Source organism: Macaca mulatta, chromosome 8 (genome assembly GCF_049350105.2).
Source record: "Macaca mulatta isolate MMU2019108-1 chromosome 8, T2T-MMU8v2.0, whole genome shotgun sequence".
Taxonomy (NCBI): domain Eukaryota; kingdom Metazoa; phylum Chordata; class Mammalia; order Primates; family Cercopithecidae; genus Macaca; species Macaca mulatta.
Window position 1 is genome coordinate 140,095,015 of NC_133413.1, and position 17,668 is coordinate 140,112,682.

Consider the following 17,668-nt stretch of genomic DNA (forward strand, 5'->3'; position numbering starts at 1 on the left):
TAAAATTGACTGTGATGTTTGCTCATCTCTGTCAAACATACTAAAAACCATTGAATTATACACTATAAATAGGCAAATTATGGAGTACATGACTTATAACTCAGTAAAGCTGTTTGGAAAAGAAAAAGGATGCTACTGCCTCCCTTTAAATTCTGGCTTCACCACTTACTGTAGCAAGTTACATAATTTCTCTGTGCCTCAGTTTCTTCATCTGTAAACTGGGTTAAAGCAATACCTACCTCAAAGGGCTATTAAGAGGAATTAAATCGGCAATTATTTTTAAACTCATTACAACAGTTTCTGGAACATATAGAGCAGTATGCAAGGATACTTATTTATTTTTCACCTCTGTATTCTCAGAACATGGTTTAGTGCCTGACACATAGTGAGTAAATGATAAAGATTTTTGAAATGTACAACCCAGTAAGCACCTACAGGAACTCAAATATGGGGCATGTTAGTTGCTATGCCTTACTCAATAGAAAGAGGACAGAACTGAGTTGCCAAATGACTTGGGTTTGAGGCTGGGCACAGTGGCTCCCACCTGTAATCCCAGCACTTTGGCAGGCCAAGGCAGGCAGATCACTTGAGGTCAGGAGTTCGAGATCAGCCCGGCCAACATAGTAAAACTCCGTTTCTACTAAAAATACAAAAATTAGCCAGGCATAGTGCCTGTAATCCCAGCTACTCAGGAGGCTGAGGCAGGAGAATTACTTGAACCCAGAAGACAGAGGCTGCAAGATCATACCACTGCACTCCAATCTGGGTGGCAGAGCAAGACTTCGTAAATAAATACATACATATGTACATAAATAAATAAATAAATGTATGCTTTGGGTTTGAGTTCTGATCACCACCTTAGAGCAGGCTGACTTTAAAAAATCACTTTCCCATTTACCCTGAGACTCTGCATCCTCATCTACCGAAATTGACAATTTTGCTTCTACTGAACTCAAAGGGTAATTTCAAAGATGAAATGAATCAACGTATATGAAAGCTCTTTTAAAACCATCATGCGCCAATGTAAGTTCCTCCGAGAAATTGGTGTTGTCCTAAAGATGGCCCGGGTTGCTCTCTTACCCTAAAAGTCCTCTTATTCACTCCCAGCCCGCCTCACTCATTCATCATTGCAGGAAAATGTGCCAAAGATCAAAAACAGGTGAGATCTGACCCCAGGGATAGAGCAAAGAAGTAACTGGACTGTAAGCACCAGCTGGTCCTGTTCTGCCCTGCCCTCGTAGCACTGTGAACAGCTAAGAAGTGCTGTTCCTTTAAACTTTGCCCCTTTGTGGCTCACAGATGAGTAGATTCAGGCAGCAGCTGTCAGCTCTGCAGGCAGCAGAGAATCTTTCCAGGGCAGCATTCCCAGCAGTGTCAGGGTGGGAGGATGAAATTAGGTGAGCCAAGCGACCTGAAAGTCCTCATTCAAAAGCCTCTACTGCCATCTACTGGCTCGCTGGAGAACTCATTGGCAAAAAGCCAAGAAAAGACTAACGGAGGCGGTGTAGAGAGAAGTTTTAGCAATAGATTGAATTGTCTGCATCAATTAGCCCACTCCTCATTCTCCAGCTGGAGAAAATGAGACCCAAAGAGGTAAAGGGGCTTATCTGAAGTCACTCTTCTAGCCCATGGCAGCCCATCATCTCTTGGATACATGTATTAGCTCTGTCCCACCCCATACTGTTTCTGTCTGAATATATAAACTATCAGTAAAGCTGGCCTAGAGCAAAGAGGTTGGTGTGGTGGTTGCTATTGAGACATAGTCTCACTATGTTGATCAGGCTGGTCTTGAACTCCTGGCCTCAAGTGATCCTCCAGCATCAGCCTCCCAAAATGTTGGAATGACAGGCACAAGACACGACGCCCAGCCAGAGGAAAGAGCTTCTGCCAGGTACCCTTTTCCTCTCCATTTTTGGTTCCACCTTCTCTGCTTTGCACCAGAAGCCCCAGACTGGACCTGTTTTATCCATCTAGAACCCAGTGTCTCATACTGTCCAGCAGTCCCTTTCAGGGAGAAAACATTGAGCCATTCACTTGAAAGCATTTGCTTTCTTTTTGTTTTTTTTTTTTAAGAACATGAAGAGTAGAACAAATCCTGTTTAGTAGACACTCAACACCTCCATACTACAGAAAGGAAACTAAGGCTCAGGTACCTCAAAGAACTGGCTCCTAATGTGCCTGACATGAGGATCACCTGGGTATCTTTCACAACCTCCAAAGCTCAAGCCACACGCAGACCTATTGAATCAGAACCTCTGGGGTAGAAAACAGGCATCAATAGTTTTTGAAGTTCCCCCACACCCAGGTGATTCCAGCGTGTAGGTAGGTTTGGGAACCACTGACTGACGTTCTCCTAATTAGTAGGTAAAATGGCAGGAACCGAAGTCTTTCAACTTCCAGGCCAGTGAAGAAAAGTGATGTCCATATTTTAGTTGTTGGCATCACCCTTTGAAGAATTTTGCCACTTCCACACACTAACTATATTAACATATTAAGTGACCCCGTTTTTTTTTTTACTTCAAGCAATGTATTTTTAAAAGAACACCGTTATTCTCAGAAATGGAAAAACAATTTCCTGTCACAAAACAAAAATCCGCCTTTAAAGACATACACTAAAACCCAAAAGGTAAAGTGAAAATGTACATCCATGTATGAAATAAAGTTATCTCACTTTCTAATTTGGGGGAGCCATTGCAAAGAAAGGTACCCTCTCTGCTCCTGATTAGACTGAAAGAAATGCGGCAAAAATGCACTTTGGGGCAGAGAGTTTCTGTGTTCATTCACTCCACGCTTCTCCATGTGTATGCACCATTTTCTCCGTCATTCTCTCTCCAGCCTCGCTACTAAGCTCGGGAGGAACTCCCATCAGCATCCCCTGTGTTGTAAGACCTGAGCCTGGGACTGCGGGTTCTGGCCAAATTGTAATTGTGACAGCATCCTGCCCAGGGCTTACCCGACAGCTGGAGAACTGTCGCTCATTACTAAGAGCAACAGACATTCTTTCGGCATTGTCCTGGCGCTCTCCTGATAGGCTGGCCCGCCTGTTGGGGTGGAACCGTGGCGCCATCAGCTCTTTGTGACCCCACCTGTGACTGCAGCCCAACTCCATGACCCCATTTCCGCTTCCTGCAGGTGAGTGTCATCACGCTGTTTGCTCAGAACACAGCTGTTTGGCAAGGGCAAGCAGTAGATGTGGAGTCCGGGCCCCAACTGCGCTGGGCAATGTCCTTTTCAATGTCACAGACCCACTGGTGGCTGACTGGGGTTGTCTCCACTGACAAGAAGAAAAAAAGCGTTAGTTAACAATGACTCCTGAAAACATCATTGGTGCCTGTTTTTAAATTATATGGGAATGCGTCTTTTGAACAACCATTTGAAAGAAAGCTGGTTATTCCATTTTTTCCCCAATCACTTAGAATTATCACCTTTACTCCTTTAAGAGAAAGAACTTTTTAAAACTGATTACCACATTAATATATGGTCAATTGAGATATTTAAGTAAAAGAAGAAAAGCAACAAGAAAAAACTTGAAAGGACTTGTAGTCCCACCACCTACAGAAGACCACTATTAACCGTATGTGATCGTTCTTCTCTATTGTGTACTTTGTGCATTTTTTTACAAATTGAGTTCATACAAAATATACTACTTGTATCATTTGTCTAACATAGCAATATATTACTATCTTTCTATCATTCAATGTTCCTATATGACATCATTTATGAGGAATGTAGAATATTGTTTACAAATGACTAATAAGAAGAGAGTGAAACAATTAATGTATCGAGGACCCTAAACGTTAGATATTATAATGCCCTTTTTAAAGATGTGAAAATGAAGGTAAGTGAGCAGCCAGTTAATCATAGAACAGAGATGCCCACCATGTCTACGTGGTTTCAGGCCTAAACTCCTTCTCCCATACTCATGTTTCCTCCGAATGCCTTGTCATAAGACTCACCTTGGAAATCTGCATTATCAACATGTAATACATTTTATTAAAAACTGAATTCCAATTGAGAACCTATGAAGAGCTACCTGAGGTCAGATCATGATTCAGAAGGAAGAAGTTAACAAGATTGTGCCTCTGATGGAGACCGGACATGGTCAGATATGGTTTCTCACAACCTTACATGTCAAGAGGAAAGAACTCTAGACTAGATGTCAAGAGATCCGGGTTGTATTCTCACCTCCTCCAGTCACCAGCCACATCATTGAATGGCCACATCATTCAATTTATCTGAGCCTCAGTTTTCTAATCTACACATTGGGATAACACAACCTTCCCTGTCAAACTGAATAGATTCTAAATAGCAAAGGAAATAATGAAGCAATATACAAACATAAGAGACCTTTATGAATCCTACTATGGATCCATCAGTGGTGAATTTTCCGGCCCTCTAAAACACGTCAAAGAATTGTAAACAGAGAAGGAAACTCTGAGCCCAACTAATTTTAGAGACAGAGAGACTGACTTCCTGGGAAGGAAGGCAGCTTGCCTACAGATCAGAGTGAGTTAGGAACCCAGCTAACACTAGAAGCCAGTGTCTGGATTCACACAGGAATATTCCTTTTATAAGACCACCTTTACGGTGATAAATGTCCCAGATGCGTTCACATAAACACGTTGACAGCAATTCAGTTTAGTTCCATTTATTTCAGTTAAGTAAAGATAAGCTGAGCGTTTGTTTGCCACGTACAATGACCTCTTCAGTCAAGGAATTCCAGCTCTTGTTTTTGTCTTCTTTCAACTTTGAGGGTTTCTTTGCATGCTCCTTACCTAACAAGACCAGCCTGAAAAGAGTAGAAAAAAAAAAAACAAAGAAACTTGGGGTCTGAATTTTCCACATGCCGGGAGCTCTCACACCCAATTCCAGATACAGCACTCTCCTGAATGTGACCTGAAGTGGTTTCGCCAATTGATCACATCCCAGGAATTTGGAGAGCTTCCAGGGCAGGGAAAATTAGTTACAGAGTCACAGAGCGGTGTGGCCTGTCACATGAAAGTCACTTCCAGCTTGGAACGGATTGCACATTCCTGCCTTCTGAGTGGTGTTTCAGATGAGTGGGATCTGGCCTGTCTGCGGACAGTTCCCAAAGCAGCAGAAGGAAGCCAGGGGGCAGGGGCATTCCAACACTGTGCCCGAGACCCACAGTCACAGGAAAGGAGAACTTCCTGAGGCTCCTCCAAGCCTTGCCTCAACTTAATGGTATTTGAGCAAAAACATCAAGTTTCAATTTACCTCCATTTTGAAACACTGAAAGCATTTGTTATTAAATAGTGTGATGACTCTCCTGCCTCAACTCGGAGCTTTGTCAAAGTGTTCACATGGCATAAACAAGGATGACAGGGTTTCCTACACATATATCAGAACTTCTAAATGCTTCTTATATGCCAAGTACCATTATATACCATGCCTTGACTCATCTGATCCTTACAGACAACCTCGGGAGAGAGGTGCTCTGTATCACTATCACAGCCAAGGAACCTGGGGCTCAGGATGGTTAAGTAACTTGTACAAAATCAAAAACTGGCAAACGACAATGTGCGAACTTGACACAGATCTGTCTGACTCCAAATCCCAGGTCTACACTGGCTGGATAAATATGAGGCAGAGGCCACACATAGTAGCTCATGCCTGTAATCAATCCCAGCACCTTGGAAGGCGGAGGTGGGTGGCTAACCTGAGGTCAGGAGTTCAAGACTAGCTTGGCCAACGTGGTGAAACCTCATCTTTACTAAAAATACAAAAATTAGCCAAATGTGGTGGTGCATGCCTGTAATCCCAGCTACTTGGGAGACTGAGACAGGAGAATCACTTGAACCCGGGAGGCGGAGGTTGCAGTGAGCCAGGATCGCGCCATTGCACTCTATCTAGCCTGGGCGACAAGACTGAAACTCCATCTCAGTAAAAAAAATATGTATATATGAGGCAGAATGACCTTCAAATAATACACAAGGGTTTAAGAGTCTGGCCTCTGTTTTGTTGATTGCAAGGCCCTGTCATATTTCCAAGTCACTTATTGCCAGATTTCACAGCTTCAATGGTTTGAAAAGTCTTCCTTATGTCAAAATGTTTCATCAGGCTTCATTCCCGTCCTCTGCACCCCACAGTCCTCTTCCTTCCCAAACTCTCCTCTGAGAAGTCTGTCTCAGCCCCCATTCCCATGAAATACATCTGCTGACATCACAAAGGGATTCTTGTCTAACTTCCATCTCTCTAATTGAAGTTTAAGCAAAATGTTTCTTGCCCTAATCCAAGTAAAAGAGAATGATTGTCCTCTATTTCATGTTTTTCTCACAGTTACAATATGTGCTTACATCTGCTGGTGCAAATATGATTAACTTTTTTTTCTAAAACCCTAGGACTAGGAGGAGCTTAGAAATTCTATCTTTTACTTCCCCTTGCCTTCAGACAGGACCCCTGTATGTCAACAAAGCATGAAAACACCCTGTGAAATCCATTCGTAGCCGCACTTTATATACTAGGAAATTGAGGCAGGGTGATGGATCTGAAGTCCCTCAAGCAGATTGTGACTACAGCAAGAAGGGAAACATGGACCTGAATCTCTCAGAGGAATCCCTGTCTTCCCATACAGCCTTTTTCCATAGCATCTATGCACTAACTATAAGCTACCGACCCTATAAAGGTCCACGGACATATGAGAACATTATCTTCTTCTAGGCATTCAGTTTCACTTATCTGACATTTCCTGCACTGTCCTAAAGATATAGAGGCAGGTAGATTAATTCACTACGCCCTAGAAGTCCTGGTCAAAGTCTCAGAATCAAGAACCACCTCTATAACAGACAGACATTGAGCACCCTCTGTAGGCAAGGCAGAGTCTTGCAAGCTGGCCCCAATGACTGTCCTTCATCTGCCTGGTCCACATACTCCCTGGACCCTGGACATCTGTATGACAGGCTCTGTAGAAGACAAGCATAAAGCAGGCCTGAGGGTGAGTCCCAGCCCAGCTCTGCCACTCACCAGCGGTGTGGCCATGGGCAAGCTACCTCTATGGACTGGACCTGGGCTTTCTTATCTTTAAGTTGGTGTTAATAACAAGTTGGGTTAAATGCTGTCCCCCACACCAATATATAGGTTCACATCTTAATCCTTAGGACCTCTGAATGTGACCATATTTGATAAAAAAGGGTCTTGGCAGATGTAATTATGTAAAGGTTCTTGAGATGAGATCATCCTGTATTATCCAAGCGGTCTCTAAATCCAGTGACAAATGTCCTTATGACACCAGAAAGAGAGGCACCGGGAGAAGAAAAGTCCATGCAAAGAAAGATGAAGGTAGAGGTAGGAGTTATCCAGTCACAAGCCACAGAATGCCTGGAACCTCCCTGAGCTGAAAGAGGCTAAGACAAAGTCCCCTCTAGAGCCATCAGAGTGAGTGTGGCCCTGCCAGCACCTTGAGTTTGTACTCTGGCCTCCAGGACTCTAAGCAAATAAATTTCTGGGGGATTTTTTTTTTTTTTTTTTTTTTTTTTTTTTTTTGAGACGGAGTCTCACTCTGTTGCCCAGACTGGAGTGCAATGGCACAATCTCGGCTCACTGCAAGCTCCACCTCCTGGGTTCACACCATTCTCCTGCCTCAGCCTCCTGAGTAGCTGGGACTGCAGGCGCCCGCCACCACGCCCGACTAATTTGTTGTACTTTTAGTAGAGACGGGGTTTCACCATGTTAGCCAGGATGGTCTCGATCTCCTGACCTTGTGATCCACCTGCCTCAGGATTTTTTAAGCCATGAATCTTGTGGTCATGTGTTAAAACAGCCCTAGGAAACTAGTGTCCACCTATTTCATGGCATGTTAAGCATGGAACCTATTCCAGAGTAAGTGCTTCATCATATCATTGGTGTTATTCTTGCCCTTGCCATGCTCCAGGTTAACAAGACCCTTTTCATTCTGCCGATACCTCCTGGAGACCACCCACCCATCCAAAGCTCCAGAATCGAGGTTTCAGTATTTTGATTTGGGGTTGCCTATTTGTTAGGAGGAGGGGATGCACATACCTATTTCCTATTTTTCAAAATAATAGCCCTAAATTTTGATTCAAGTGAAGCTGGATAGACCCTGAAGGATGTGTTTGTCAAAAATTTCACAGCTCATTCTGATATGAAACTGGTACTGATATTCAACCAATGCACGCTGACCAGCATCCTCTGTGATTTGTCTGGGATTGGGTCCTCTGGTGAAATATTTGGCCTCTCTCCGCACACCAGCACTGCTCTCCCATCACCACTGACATGGGGAAAATCAGCCAAGCTGACTGGTAGGCCCAGAACACGAAGCTGTGGACAAAGCTAGTCCAGAGGGTGTAAAATGTGTTGGAGAAGGGCTGGGTGTGGTGGCTCACACCTGTAATCCCAGCACTTTGGGAGGCCAAAGCGGGCGAATCACAAGGTCAGGAGATCGAGAACATCCTGGCTAACACGGTAAAACCCCGCCTCTACTATAAATACAAAAAAATTAGCTGGGTGTGGTGGCAGGTGCCTGTAGTCCCAGCTACTAGGGAGGCTGAGGCAGGAGAATGGCGTGAACCCAGGAGGTGGAGCTTATAGTGAGCTGAGATCGCGCCACTGCACTCCAGCCTGGGTGACAGAGTGAGATTCCACGTGAAAAAAAAATGTGCTGGGGAAGCCAGCTTTGCATGGACATGTCCTGGGGAACAGAACAGGCATGGCAGCAGGGAATGACAGGAAGGACCTGGGCACAGGCCCCTGGTGGCCCAAACTCCTCCATACAGGACTGTTCTTTTTGTCTGTTGTATCAACTGGGAATATGCATATAATCCGTTTTGGAAAAAAAGTTTTAAAGCATACTGATGATTTCTTTAAAAAATTAAAAATTAAAAACCACTGATAGGACATACTTATTTTCTAGGCAAGAAACTGAGTTCCAAAGAGATTAAGCGACATGCCCAGGATCACACCGTGAGGAACTGATGGCCAAGATCAGAATCTTGAACTCTGGGTCTTGTCCAGGGCCCATCAGCTCCACCCCCAGCAGCCTTGGCCACCAGCCCCACCACTGAGGCCCCGAAGCACTGACCTCTCAGGCTGCAGTGCCTCTCTCTAGGTGCAGTAGCCCCCACTCCCTCAGAAGGTCCATGCCTGGCAGGGAAGAGGATGCCTGGGCAATGCTGTCAGCCTCTCCTTTGGGAATGGCCTTGGTCTTGGTCTGCACCAAGGCAGCCCAGTTTCTAGGCCATTGCTGCCAGAGGCGGTGTCATTGCTTGGGAAATCTTCCTGCTGATCAGAACTTCCTCTCCACTGTACCTTTTCCCCTCCTTAGAGCCAACATCCAGGCCTTATCTCAGATGAGGAAATGTTTAGGGCACAGGACCGTTGAGATATTTCTCAGAACACAAATTACGAGGCACATGTTTTCACAGAGAAGAAAATAAAGAGAAGACACACAGTGATCACCATGCTGGTTCTGAGAATAAGCCCTTATCTGCTCTGACCCAGCTCTGGACTCACAAGCTGGTGTCGGCCTCACAACTGGTCAATGAGGCAGCCAGGAAAAGTCCAAAGCTTTAGGTGGGGGAGTCCATCACCCAAAGGCAAAGGTGCAAAAAAATAAACACTTAAGAGAGAGCTGCAGCCTCAAAGCCCTGGGCTGCACCAGGCCGACGTACCACAGCAAAAAGTCAGTGAAGTCCTACAAAATGTAAGCACCTCACCAAGCTGCTGGCATGGTAGGATTGCACATTAAAACTCTGGTCATGTTACAAATATCTGTGCAGGGTCTTCCTGCCAGGAAACCCCAATGCGGTGGGGAGGATACTATGCATGTTTAAAAAGCTAAGCAGCCGTGAGATTACGGTAATCACTCCAAGCAGGACAAAAAGAAAGAAAATATGAGGTGATGCAAAGTACTACATGGTCAGTGAATGACCAGATAAATGAGGGAATCAATAATTACTAGAAGAGTTCAGAGGGAAAAGTTCAGGTAGAAAGGAGTAGCAAGACTTAGCTTAATAATATCTATCATTCATTAAATACCTACGGTCTGCCAGAATTTGAGAATTTTTCTTTCAATGACTTCACAAGGTCTGTGTAAGTATCTCCACTTCACCAAGGGGAAGGCTGAAATGTGGAGAAGCCAAATGACCTCCCACAGTAACTCAGCTGTAGGAACCAGGGTGAGTTCGGTTCGTTCTCCTGAGCAACTGCGTGAGTTTCCTTAGCAATAGAGGACAAGGAGAGCTTCAATAAAGCCAAATGCAAGGAGAGGGATCATTGCAGGCAGGTGAAAGGAGCAGCTGAAATCACAGAGGCACGAAAGTCAAAAGCACACGTGCGGCTGTTAACAGAGATGAATTTAACTAGGATGGAGGTTTCTGGAATGGACAGAACTTATTGAGTACCTACTGTGCTAAGCAAAGTTCTAAGAACTTCACATAGATAATCTTATTTAACCCTCACAATAACCCTGTGAGGTATGGAGCATTATTATTCCCAAAGTATGGATAAGGAAGTCAAGGCATAGAGAGGTTAAGTAACTTGCCCAAGATCACACAGCTTGAGGTAAGACAGCAGCAGAGGTAAGACTTGAACATAGTCAGGATTGGAAGTCCATGCCCTTAATCACTACAGTGTACTTGAAGGAGTTTTTCATAGAATGCTGGAAAAGCTGGATTCCCTGGGGGGTTGCCTTGAATGCCAAGTGTTTGTACTTAATCTTTCTGCAGAAAAAAAAAAAAAAAAAAAAAAGGAATTATAACGAAATAAGTGTTTCTATATAAACAAAGCAAAGCAAGAGCAGAGAAGCTCTCAAGACAAAGTCCAGCCAAATAAAAGGCTGCAACCTCCTCACCCCTTGGGGTTCTCTGCATGTTTCACTTCCACAGCAATCATGTGATCAAAGCAGAAAGGTTCTTTTAGCTGTGGTGAGAAAGGTGGACTGGGAGGAGGAAAGAACAGTCAGATGCTAGCGCCAGAGGCAAAGCAGGAAGCGATGAAGGCATGCAGTATGTCGGAGCTACAGGAAGGCTGGAACAGTGGAGGTGGATGGGAGAGCAATGGAGAAGGAAGGATCAAAAGGCTTTGATGAACCATTAGAGAAAAGTAATTGTCACTGGTTGTGGCTTATGTTAACCTACCATGAACCCATTTTCTGACCCAAGAACCGGGCTGACAGGTCCCCAAAAGAATGAAGCAGAATGTCTGAAGCTATCTCTGCTCCAGAAAGCCAAGTACAGTCTGTCTTTGTGTTTGTGCCTGTCACCTTCTGCATACTTCTGGCAAAGGAGTTCCTTTTCCCAAAGAGCCCTCCAGGGGAACGCCCGTCCAGAGACTTCGAACCAGGAGAAAGACAGGACACTGGGAGAGGCGCAGATCCTCCCAGAGATCAGCCTTAAGAGCCCCCAGACTCTCCCATGTAGAAATCTACATGGGATTGCCCTGGCATTTATGGAGGGCGTTTCCTATTATAAGGAGATTTCATATATATTACCATCCTTGATTCCATTCACCCCTTCCAAGAAAAAACAGAGCCATAGAGTGTGGGGCAAAGAATGAGCATTTGTTAGAGGCTGACTCTGTTCCAGGTAGCATGCTCTGTACTCTCCCACAGCTGTTTTAGACCATCCTCACACTCTGTGGGACATGCTTTTACTTCCCCCACATTAAAAACGAGGATGAAATGACTTCTCACAATCATACAACTGAGAAGGAATAGGCTCGAGATGGACACTGCCTTTGCCTTTTCCCTGGGACAGGAAGGCAGACCTAACCTCACCATCTCACGGGTAAGGAAATAATCAAGGCCCCAAAAGACCATGCAGATCAATGCCAGGGCGAGACTAAAATCCAGAGCTCACAATTTCCAGTCCTGTGTTCGTTTTGCATTTCGTTATGTTATTTGAGCACATTTGTGTTTTGACAAGTTCAGCTCCTTAAGGAAAGGGTCCAGGTCTTTACATCTTGACATCCCTGCAGTGGCCAACACCATGGATGGCCTCTGAAGACATGAAACATGTATCACTGATTTGTGGAATGAATCAACTGCTATAATTATCTCTTTGGTGCCAACGTCTCACTTCTTACAATTCATTCTTCATGCTACTCCTAGAAGTACAGAGCTAAAGCATTTCTCCTCTTCTTCAACAAATGTAATCCTTTTCCACCTTAAGACCCAGCTCCAATGCCATCCTCCCCATGAAGCCTTCTTCAATCTCACCATGATAATGCCCTGTCTCTGCCTCTCCCACACTACTTGGCTAGTCCCTCTGCTCTGCACTCATGGGCAACTCCTCCATGACATCATCCATTCCTTGAGGAACTGTCAGTCATCTCTGCACTCTGAACAAACGTTGATGAGCAAACACATAAAGGAATGCATGAATGGATGGATGGACTCATTAACAAATAAAGACATAGAGAAATAACAGGGTGGAGAGGTGAAATATTGGGACTCAGTAGTTAAAAGCAGTGGACTTTATGTCAGAGCATGCAACCCTACACAGAGCTTTACTCCTGACTTGCTGTGGGATCTAGGTAAAGTCGCCTCCCTTCTCTTGGCCTCTTTTTGCTTGTGTTTTAAAAGAAAGAGTTAGACTAGAATTGCTGCAACTCCCCATTCTCTAATTCTGTGAATGAAAAGCTCATCCTTGGACAAACCCCATTAACGGATGTTTTGTATCTCCTCCCTTGAAAACAACAATTATGCCTCTACCAGCATCTTATCTGAAGCAAACCTTCTCTGCCTCATCCCCACCAGGAGCTTTGCTATCTCTTAAGGGACCTCCTCAGGGTGTTTGTGAACAAAAGCAAGTGTCTTATCTGGTCACTCTCTCCTGCACTATCCTGCCCTTGGAAAATGCGAATGGATTTGCAGAAAACATAGCCTCTGATAGTCTTTCCACCCCAGGAATGGCTAGAAAGGCAGCCTCGGCTTTCTTGAAAAGACTGTGTAATTTCATGCTACTATCAGAGCTGACAAGGAGGCAACCGCTAGCCCTGGACCCTTCAGCTAAGTTCAACTCCAGGTCAAGTCAGGGGCCCCCAGCAGCTCAGGGGCACAGGATCCACAAGGAAGAAATTCCAGGAAGTTGCCAGAAGCTAACAACAGTTCCCAGCTGTTCCCAGTCGCCTCTTGCCATTGAAGTAGTTTGGAGTGGGGGGTCTTCACACAGACACAGCAGAAGGAGGGTCAAATGAATGACTGTGCCTCTGGGCCAGGGTGGAAGACAGGCCAGTGAGAACAGAAGTCTCTTTGTTATTGGCAGCTCCTGCACATGGCCCCTAGACCCCTGATGGAGACCTCCCTCTCCCCCAAACCTTGGGGACCTTGACATCGGTGGTATTGATGCAGCTCTCCTCATGTAATGACGGTAAACTGCTGCTTGCAGCTTGCCTAGGGCCTGGAGCCTCGCTCTGCAATTCCTTTTGGACCACAGGCAGTGAAACTCTCTTATGAAAAGGTAGTTCCAGAACTGATCTCCCTTGAGTGGAACAAAAACAACATCTACCTTAGAACTGATTTTGTGTGGAATGCCTGCTCCCTCCTCTCCACACCTCCCCACCCACCCGTATTCCCCCAGCCCCAGTCTTTGTCTGGCAAGCCCCTGCTCATCATTCAGGTCTCAGTTTTGATGTCCCTGCTCAGAAATGCCTCCCCTGCCCACTTTTCACAAACCAAATTATGCCCCTCCTCTTAACACATTCATCCATTTTGCCTGTTTTTTTTTTCCTTCCTAGAACTCCCTACAGCTTGTACTTGTGCATGTGTGTGTCTGTGCAATGATTATGTCCGCAACTAGTACTTCAATCTCCTGATGATAGAGCCTATGTTTGTTTTTTCATCACCAAGAACTCACATACCTGCCTGGTACACTGTAAGTGATCAACAAATAGTTGTTTTTTAAAAAAATGAATAGATATATGAATGAATGAATGAATGAATGAATGAATGATTTAATATAGAAGAGTATCATCTTCAGAATCCTAGAAGAGATGCTTTACATTTATCAAGAGTTACAAAGCCCTTAATACACGATATCTTAACTGTTTCTTTATTTTTATGTAAAAAAATATATATATATGAAGATGAGGAAGACACTTGGTCCCCAAGGATTTCACAGGCTACGAGGGGGGCCGGACATGTAATTTGTCAATTCCAGATGCTACGTTCTCATTAAATCCCCACCTGTGGGGTAAGCATTATGATTTGCATTTGACAAGGAAACATTAAGATGCTCAGAATCATTAAGTTCTTTTCTCAAACCACAGAGCTACTGAGTGCCAGACCTAGAAGCCAGGTCTCCTGAATCCTGGGACAACAGGTGTTCCACCAGCTGTCCTCCTGCCTTCTGGACTTGGCCTGTTTTTCAATTCTTGCATTTGAAAGCGGATAGGTCCAGAATTCTGGGAAAACACACTATTCACCAGGAGTGACTCTGGCAGGACCAGGAGGTGGTCTTGTTTCAGGAGCCTGACACCCTGCTCCCTGTTCCAAGCTAGGTACTAACTCATTCTGAGAAGCTTGGGCGACAGCTGTGAATGCCCATTCTCACCCCCACTGAGCTGGTTTTCATGTCTTTCCTGGCTCAAGGGATTTCGGGCTTGTGCTGAAGAAGTTTCCCTTTGAATGTCAGCAACCATCTGAGGGGAGAATGTCAGCCATTAGCCAATAACTCCAGGTCTACTCTACTTGGTTATGTCAACACTCCAAAGAGAAGATATGTGCTGGATGGGCGCAGTGGCTCACGCTTATAATTCCAGCACTTTGGGAAGCTGAGGTGGATATGGGTGTTCAAGACCAGCCTGGGCAACATGACAAAACCCTGTCTCTACAAAACACATACAAAAAAAGTTAGCCGGGCACAGTGGTACATGCCTGTAGTCCCAGCTACTGGGGAGGCTGAGATGGGAGGATCACTTGAGCCTGGGGGGCAGAGGTTGCAGTGAACAGAGATCACACTACTGCACACCAGCCTGGGTGATAGAGTAAGATCCTGTCTCACACGCAAAATATGTTCTGACTTAGAAACTGCTCTTGCAAGAGCCAACTTGATGAGCACCTGTGAGCAAGTTTTCTATACTGCAAAGCACAAACCTTTGGACTTGCAAAATTGTGTTATTTGGGGCAAGTTACTCAAATTCTTTGAACCTTACCTTCATAATCTGAAAAATAAATTCTTATGATACTTGTGAAGACTGAATTCGATGAATCATATGCTTGTATCATGTGATAGCTCTCACCATCATCCTCCGGTTTTTTAACCTTCATTTTCCTCCTCTATTTCTTACTCCATCTTTCTCTTGGTCCTTATTTCATTCTGTTATTTTCTGGACGTTTCTCATATTGTGAAGGTCCTTTAAGTTCTGATCATGTCCTCTGGAGAGTGACTTCCCACCTCCCAGTGGTCAACACGCGGGAGAGTCCAAAATAAAGCACAATTAGGATTTCCTGGAAGAGTTGAGAACAGGGAATTTTTAACTCATTCTTGACAATAGAGTGGAAGGTTTCTGGTTTGAGGAACATGCAAGGGCTCTCTGAGCACAGTGTTTGGGGTGTCCCATCCACGTAGTGGATCTTGAGAGCTAGGCAGAGGAAGATGAGACTCACAAAGTTTCACAGGGCCATCGTGGAAGCTCTAGATAGCACCTGGAATGCTCACCCATGGCTATGGAAGGAGTTTAAGCACAAGAGTGAAATATCACATCTGTGATTGATGAAGGTGAATCCCATGCTGGCCACGGGAAGGATGGATAGGAGACAAGAGAAGCTAGAGACAAAGATACCAATTAGGAGGTGTTTAAAGTGAACCCTCACAACCATGGCAAGGCAGAGGGCCCAGACTAAGGCAAAAGACAATGAGGATAGAGATAAGGCAATGGATCAAGAGATACACCTAAAACGCCAACACCACACATGGGACTTGGCAATTGATTTATGCAAGAGGCAATAGAACGAGCATAAAAATGCTCCTGCGTTTCCAGCTTGGGAAGTGAGGTTTCCAGTGTCCCCTTTAAGAGAGATTTGGAATGCAAGAGAGACATGCACAATAGGCAGAAACAATGAATTTAGTTGGTGACATGTAGTGTGAGTTATTTATGGGACATCCAGGTGATATCCAAAAAGTGTGCAGCAAGTGGATCTGGAATGGAACCGAGACATCTGGATTGGAGATATAGTTTGGGAGCCATTTGGCATGAAGGTAATAAGAGAATTTGTGAGTGAATAAGAACACCATCAGGATAGAGTCCCTATTTTAAAAAATAAAAGTAAAAAAGCTGAAACACTGGCATTTAGAGAAAGACAAGCCAGCCAAGGAAAGCAGGAAGGAATGGACAGAGACACAGGAGAAGTAGGAAGGACTAACAGGGCCGGGTGAGGGTAAAAGGAGGAAAGAAAGCAGCCATATGGCAGTTATGCAAATTCATATGTTGAAATTCATAGAACTGTACACCAAAATAAGTCAATTTTTTGTACAATAATATTTTAAAATTAATAAAATACCAAAAGAAGTTCTTTATAAACCTATTTACCAGTGGAGGAAACCACTGTTAACACTTTGGCAGATTTCCTTCTAGTCTTTTCTATTACACACTTTTTGAAATGAAATTATATGTGCAATTAACAAGTACAAATGTTACCTTCCCCAATTTATATTAAATTGTTTTAAAATTCCATGTGCTACATAAATAAAGTGGCACCAATACAGGGAAAGAAGGAAGGAAGGAAGGAAGGAAGGAAGGAAGGAAGGAAGGAAGGAAGGAAGGAAGGAAGGAGGGAAGGAGGGAGGAAGAAAGGAAGGAAGAAGGGATAGAGGGAGGAAAGAGGAAGGAAGGAAAGAAAGAAGGAGGGAGGGAAAGAAGGAAGAAGGGATAGAGGGAGGAAGGAGGAAGGAAGGAAGGAAGGAAAGAAGGAGGGAAGGATGGAAGGAAAGAAGGAAGGAAGGAGGGAGGGAGAGAAGGAAGGAAGGAAGGAAGGATTGCAGGGAGGTGGGAGAGAGGGAGGGAGGGAAAGAAGGAGGGAGGGAGGGAAAGAAGGAGGGAAGGAAGGAAGGAAGGAAGGAAGGAAGGAAGGAAGGAAGGAAGGATTGGAGGGAGATGGGAGAGAGGGAGGGAGAGAAGGAAGGAGGGAGGGAGGGAAGGAAGGACAAAGGGAGGGAAGGAAGGAGGGAGGGAGGGAAGGAAGGAGGGAGGGAGGGAAGGAAGGAGGAAGTGTGGGAAGGAAGGAGGGGGGAAGGGAAGGAAGGAGAAAAGGATCATAGACATTGCTGAACCCATCAGAGGGGAAAGATGAGAAGAGGATATGATTTCTTTCAAACTCATTTTAAATCTTACCTAAAGCTTGGATGTATACTTCCATTTAGAAAGCTCTTGCCCCATTTTTCAAAGAAGGAACAAGAAAACAACTTCCTTTTTTTTTTTTTTTTTTTTGGAAAGGGAGGTGTGGCACTTCAAGTCACTGTCTAAAACTCTCTTACGTGTAGTAACATCTCCATCTGCAGGACACGAACGATATCACCATAGAACTTAAGGAGATTGTTTAACTTGGCAAACCTACAAACCCAATAAACATGGAGGTATGAGGAGCCTCTCAGTCCAGACCCATGTAGCAACCTAACTTAACAGTACCTTCATCCCATCCCCTCCCCTATTAAATACTCCACTATCCCTGTAGCTACAAAGAATTAAATATTGA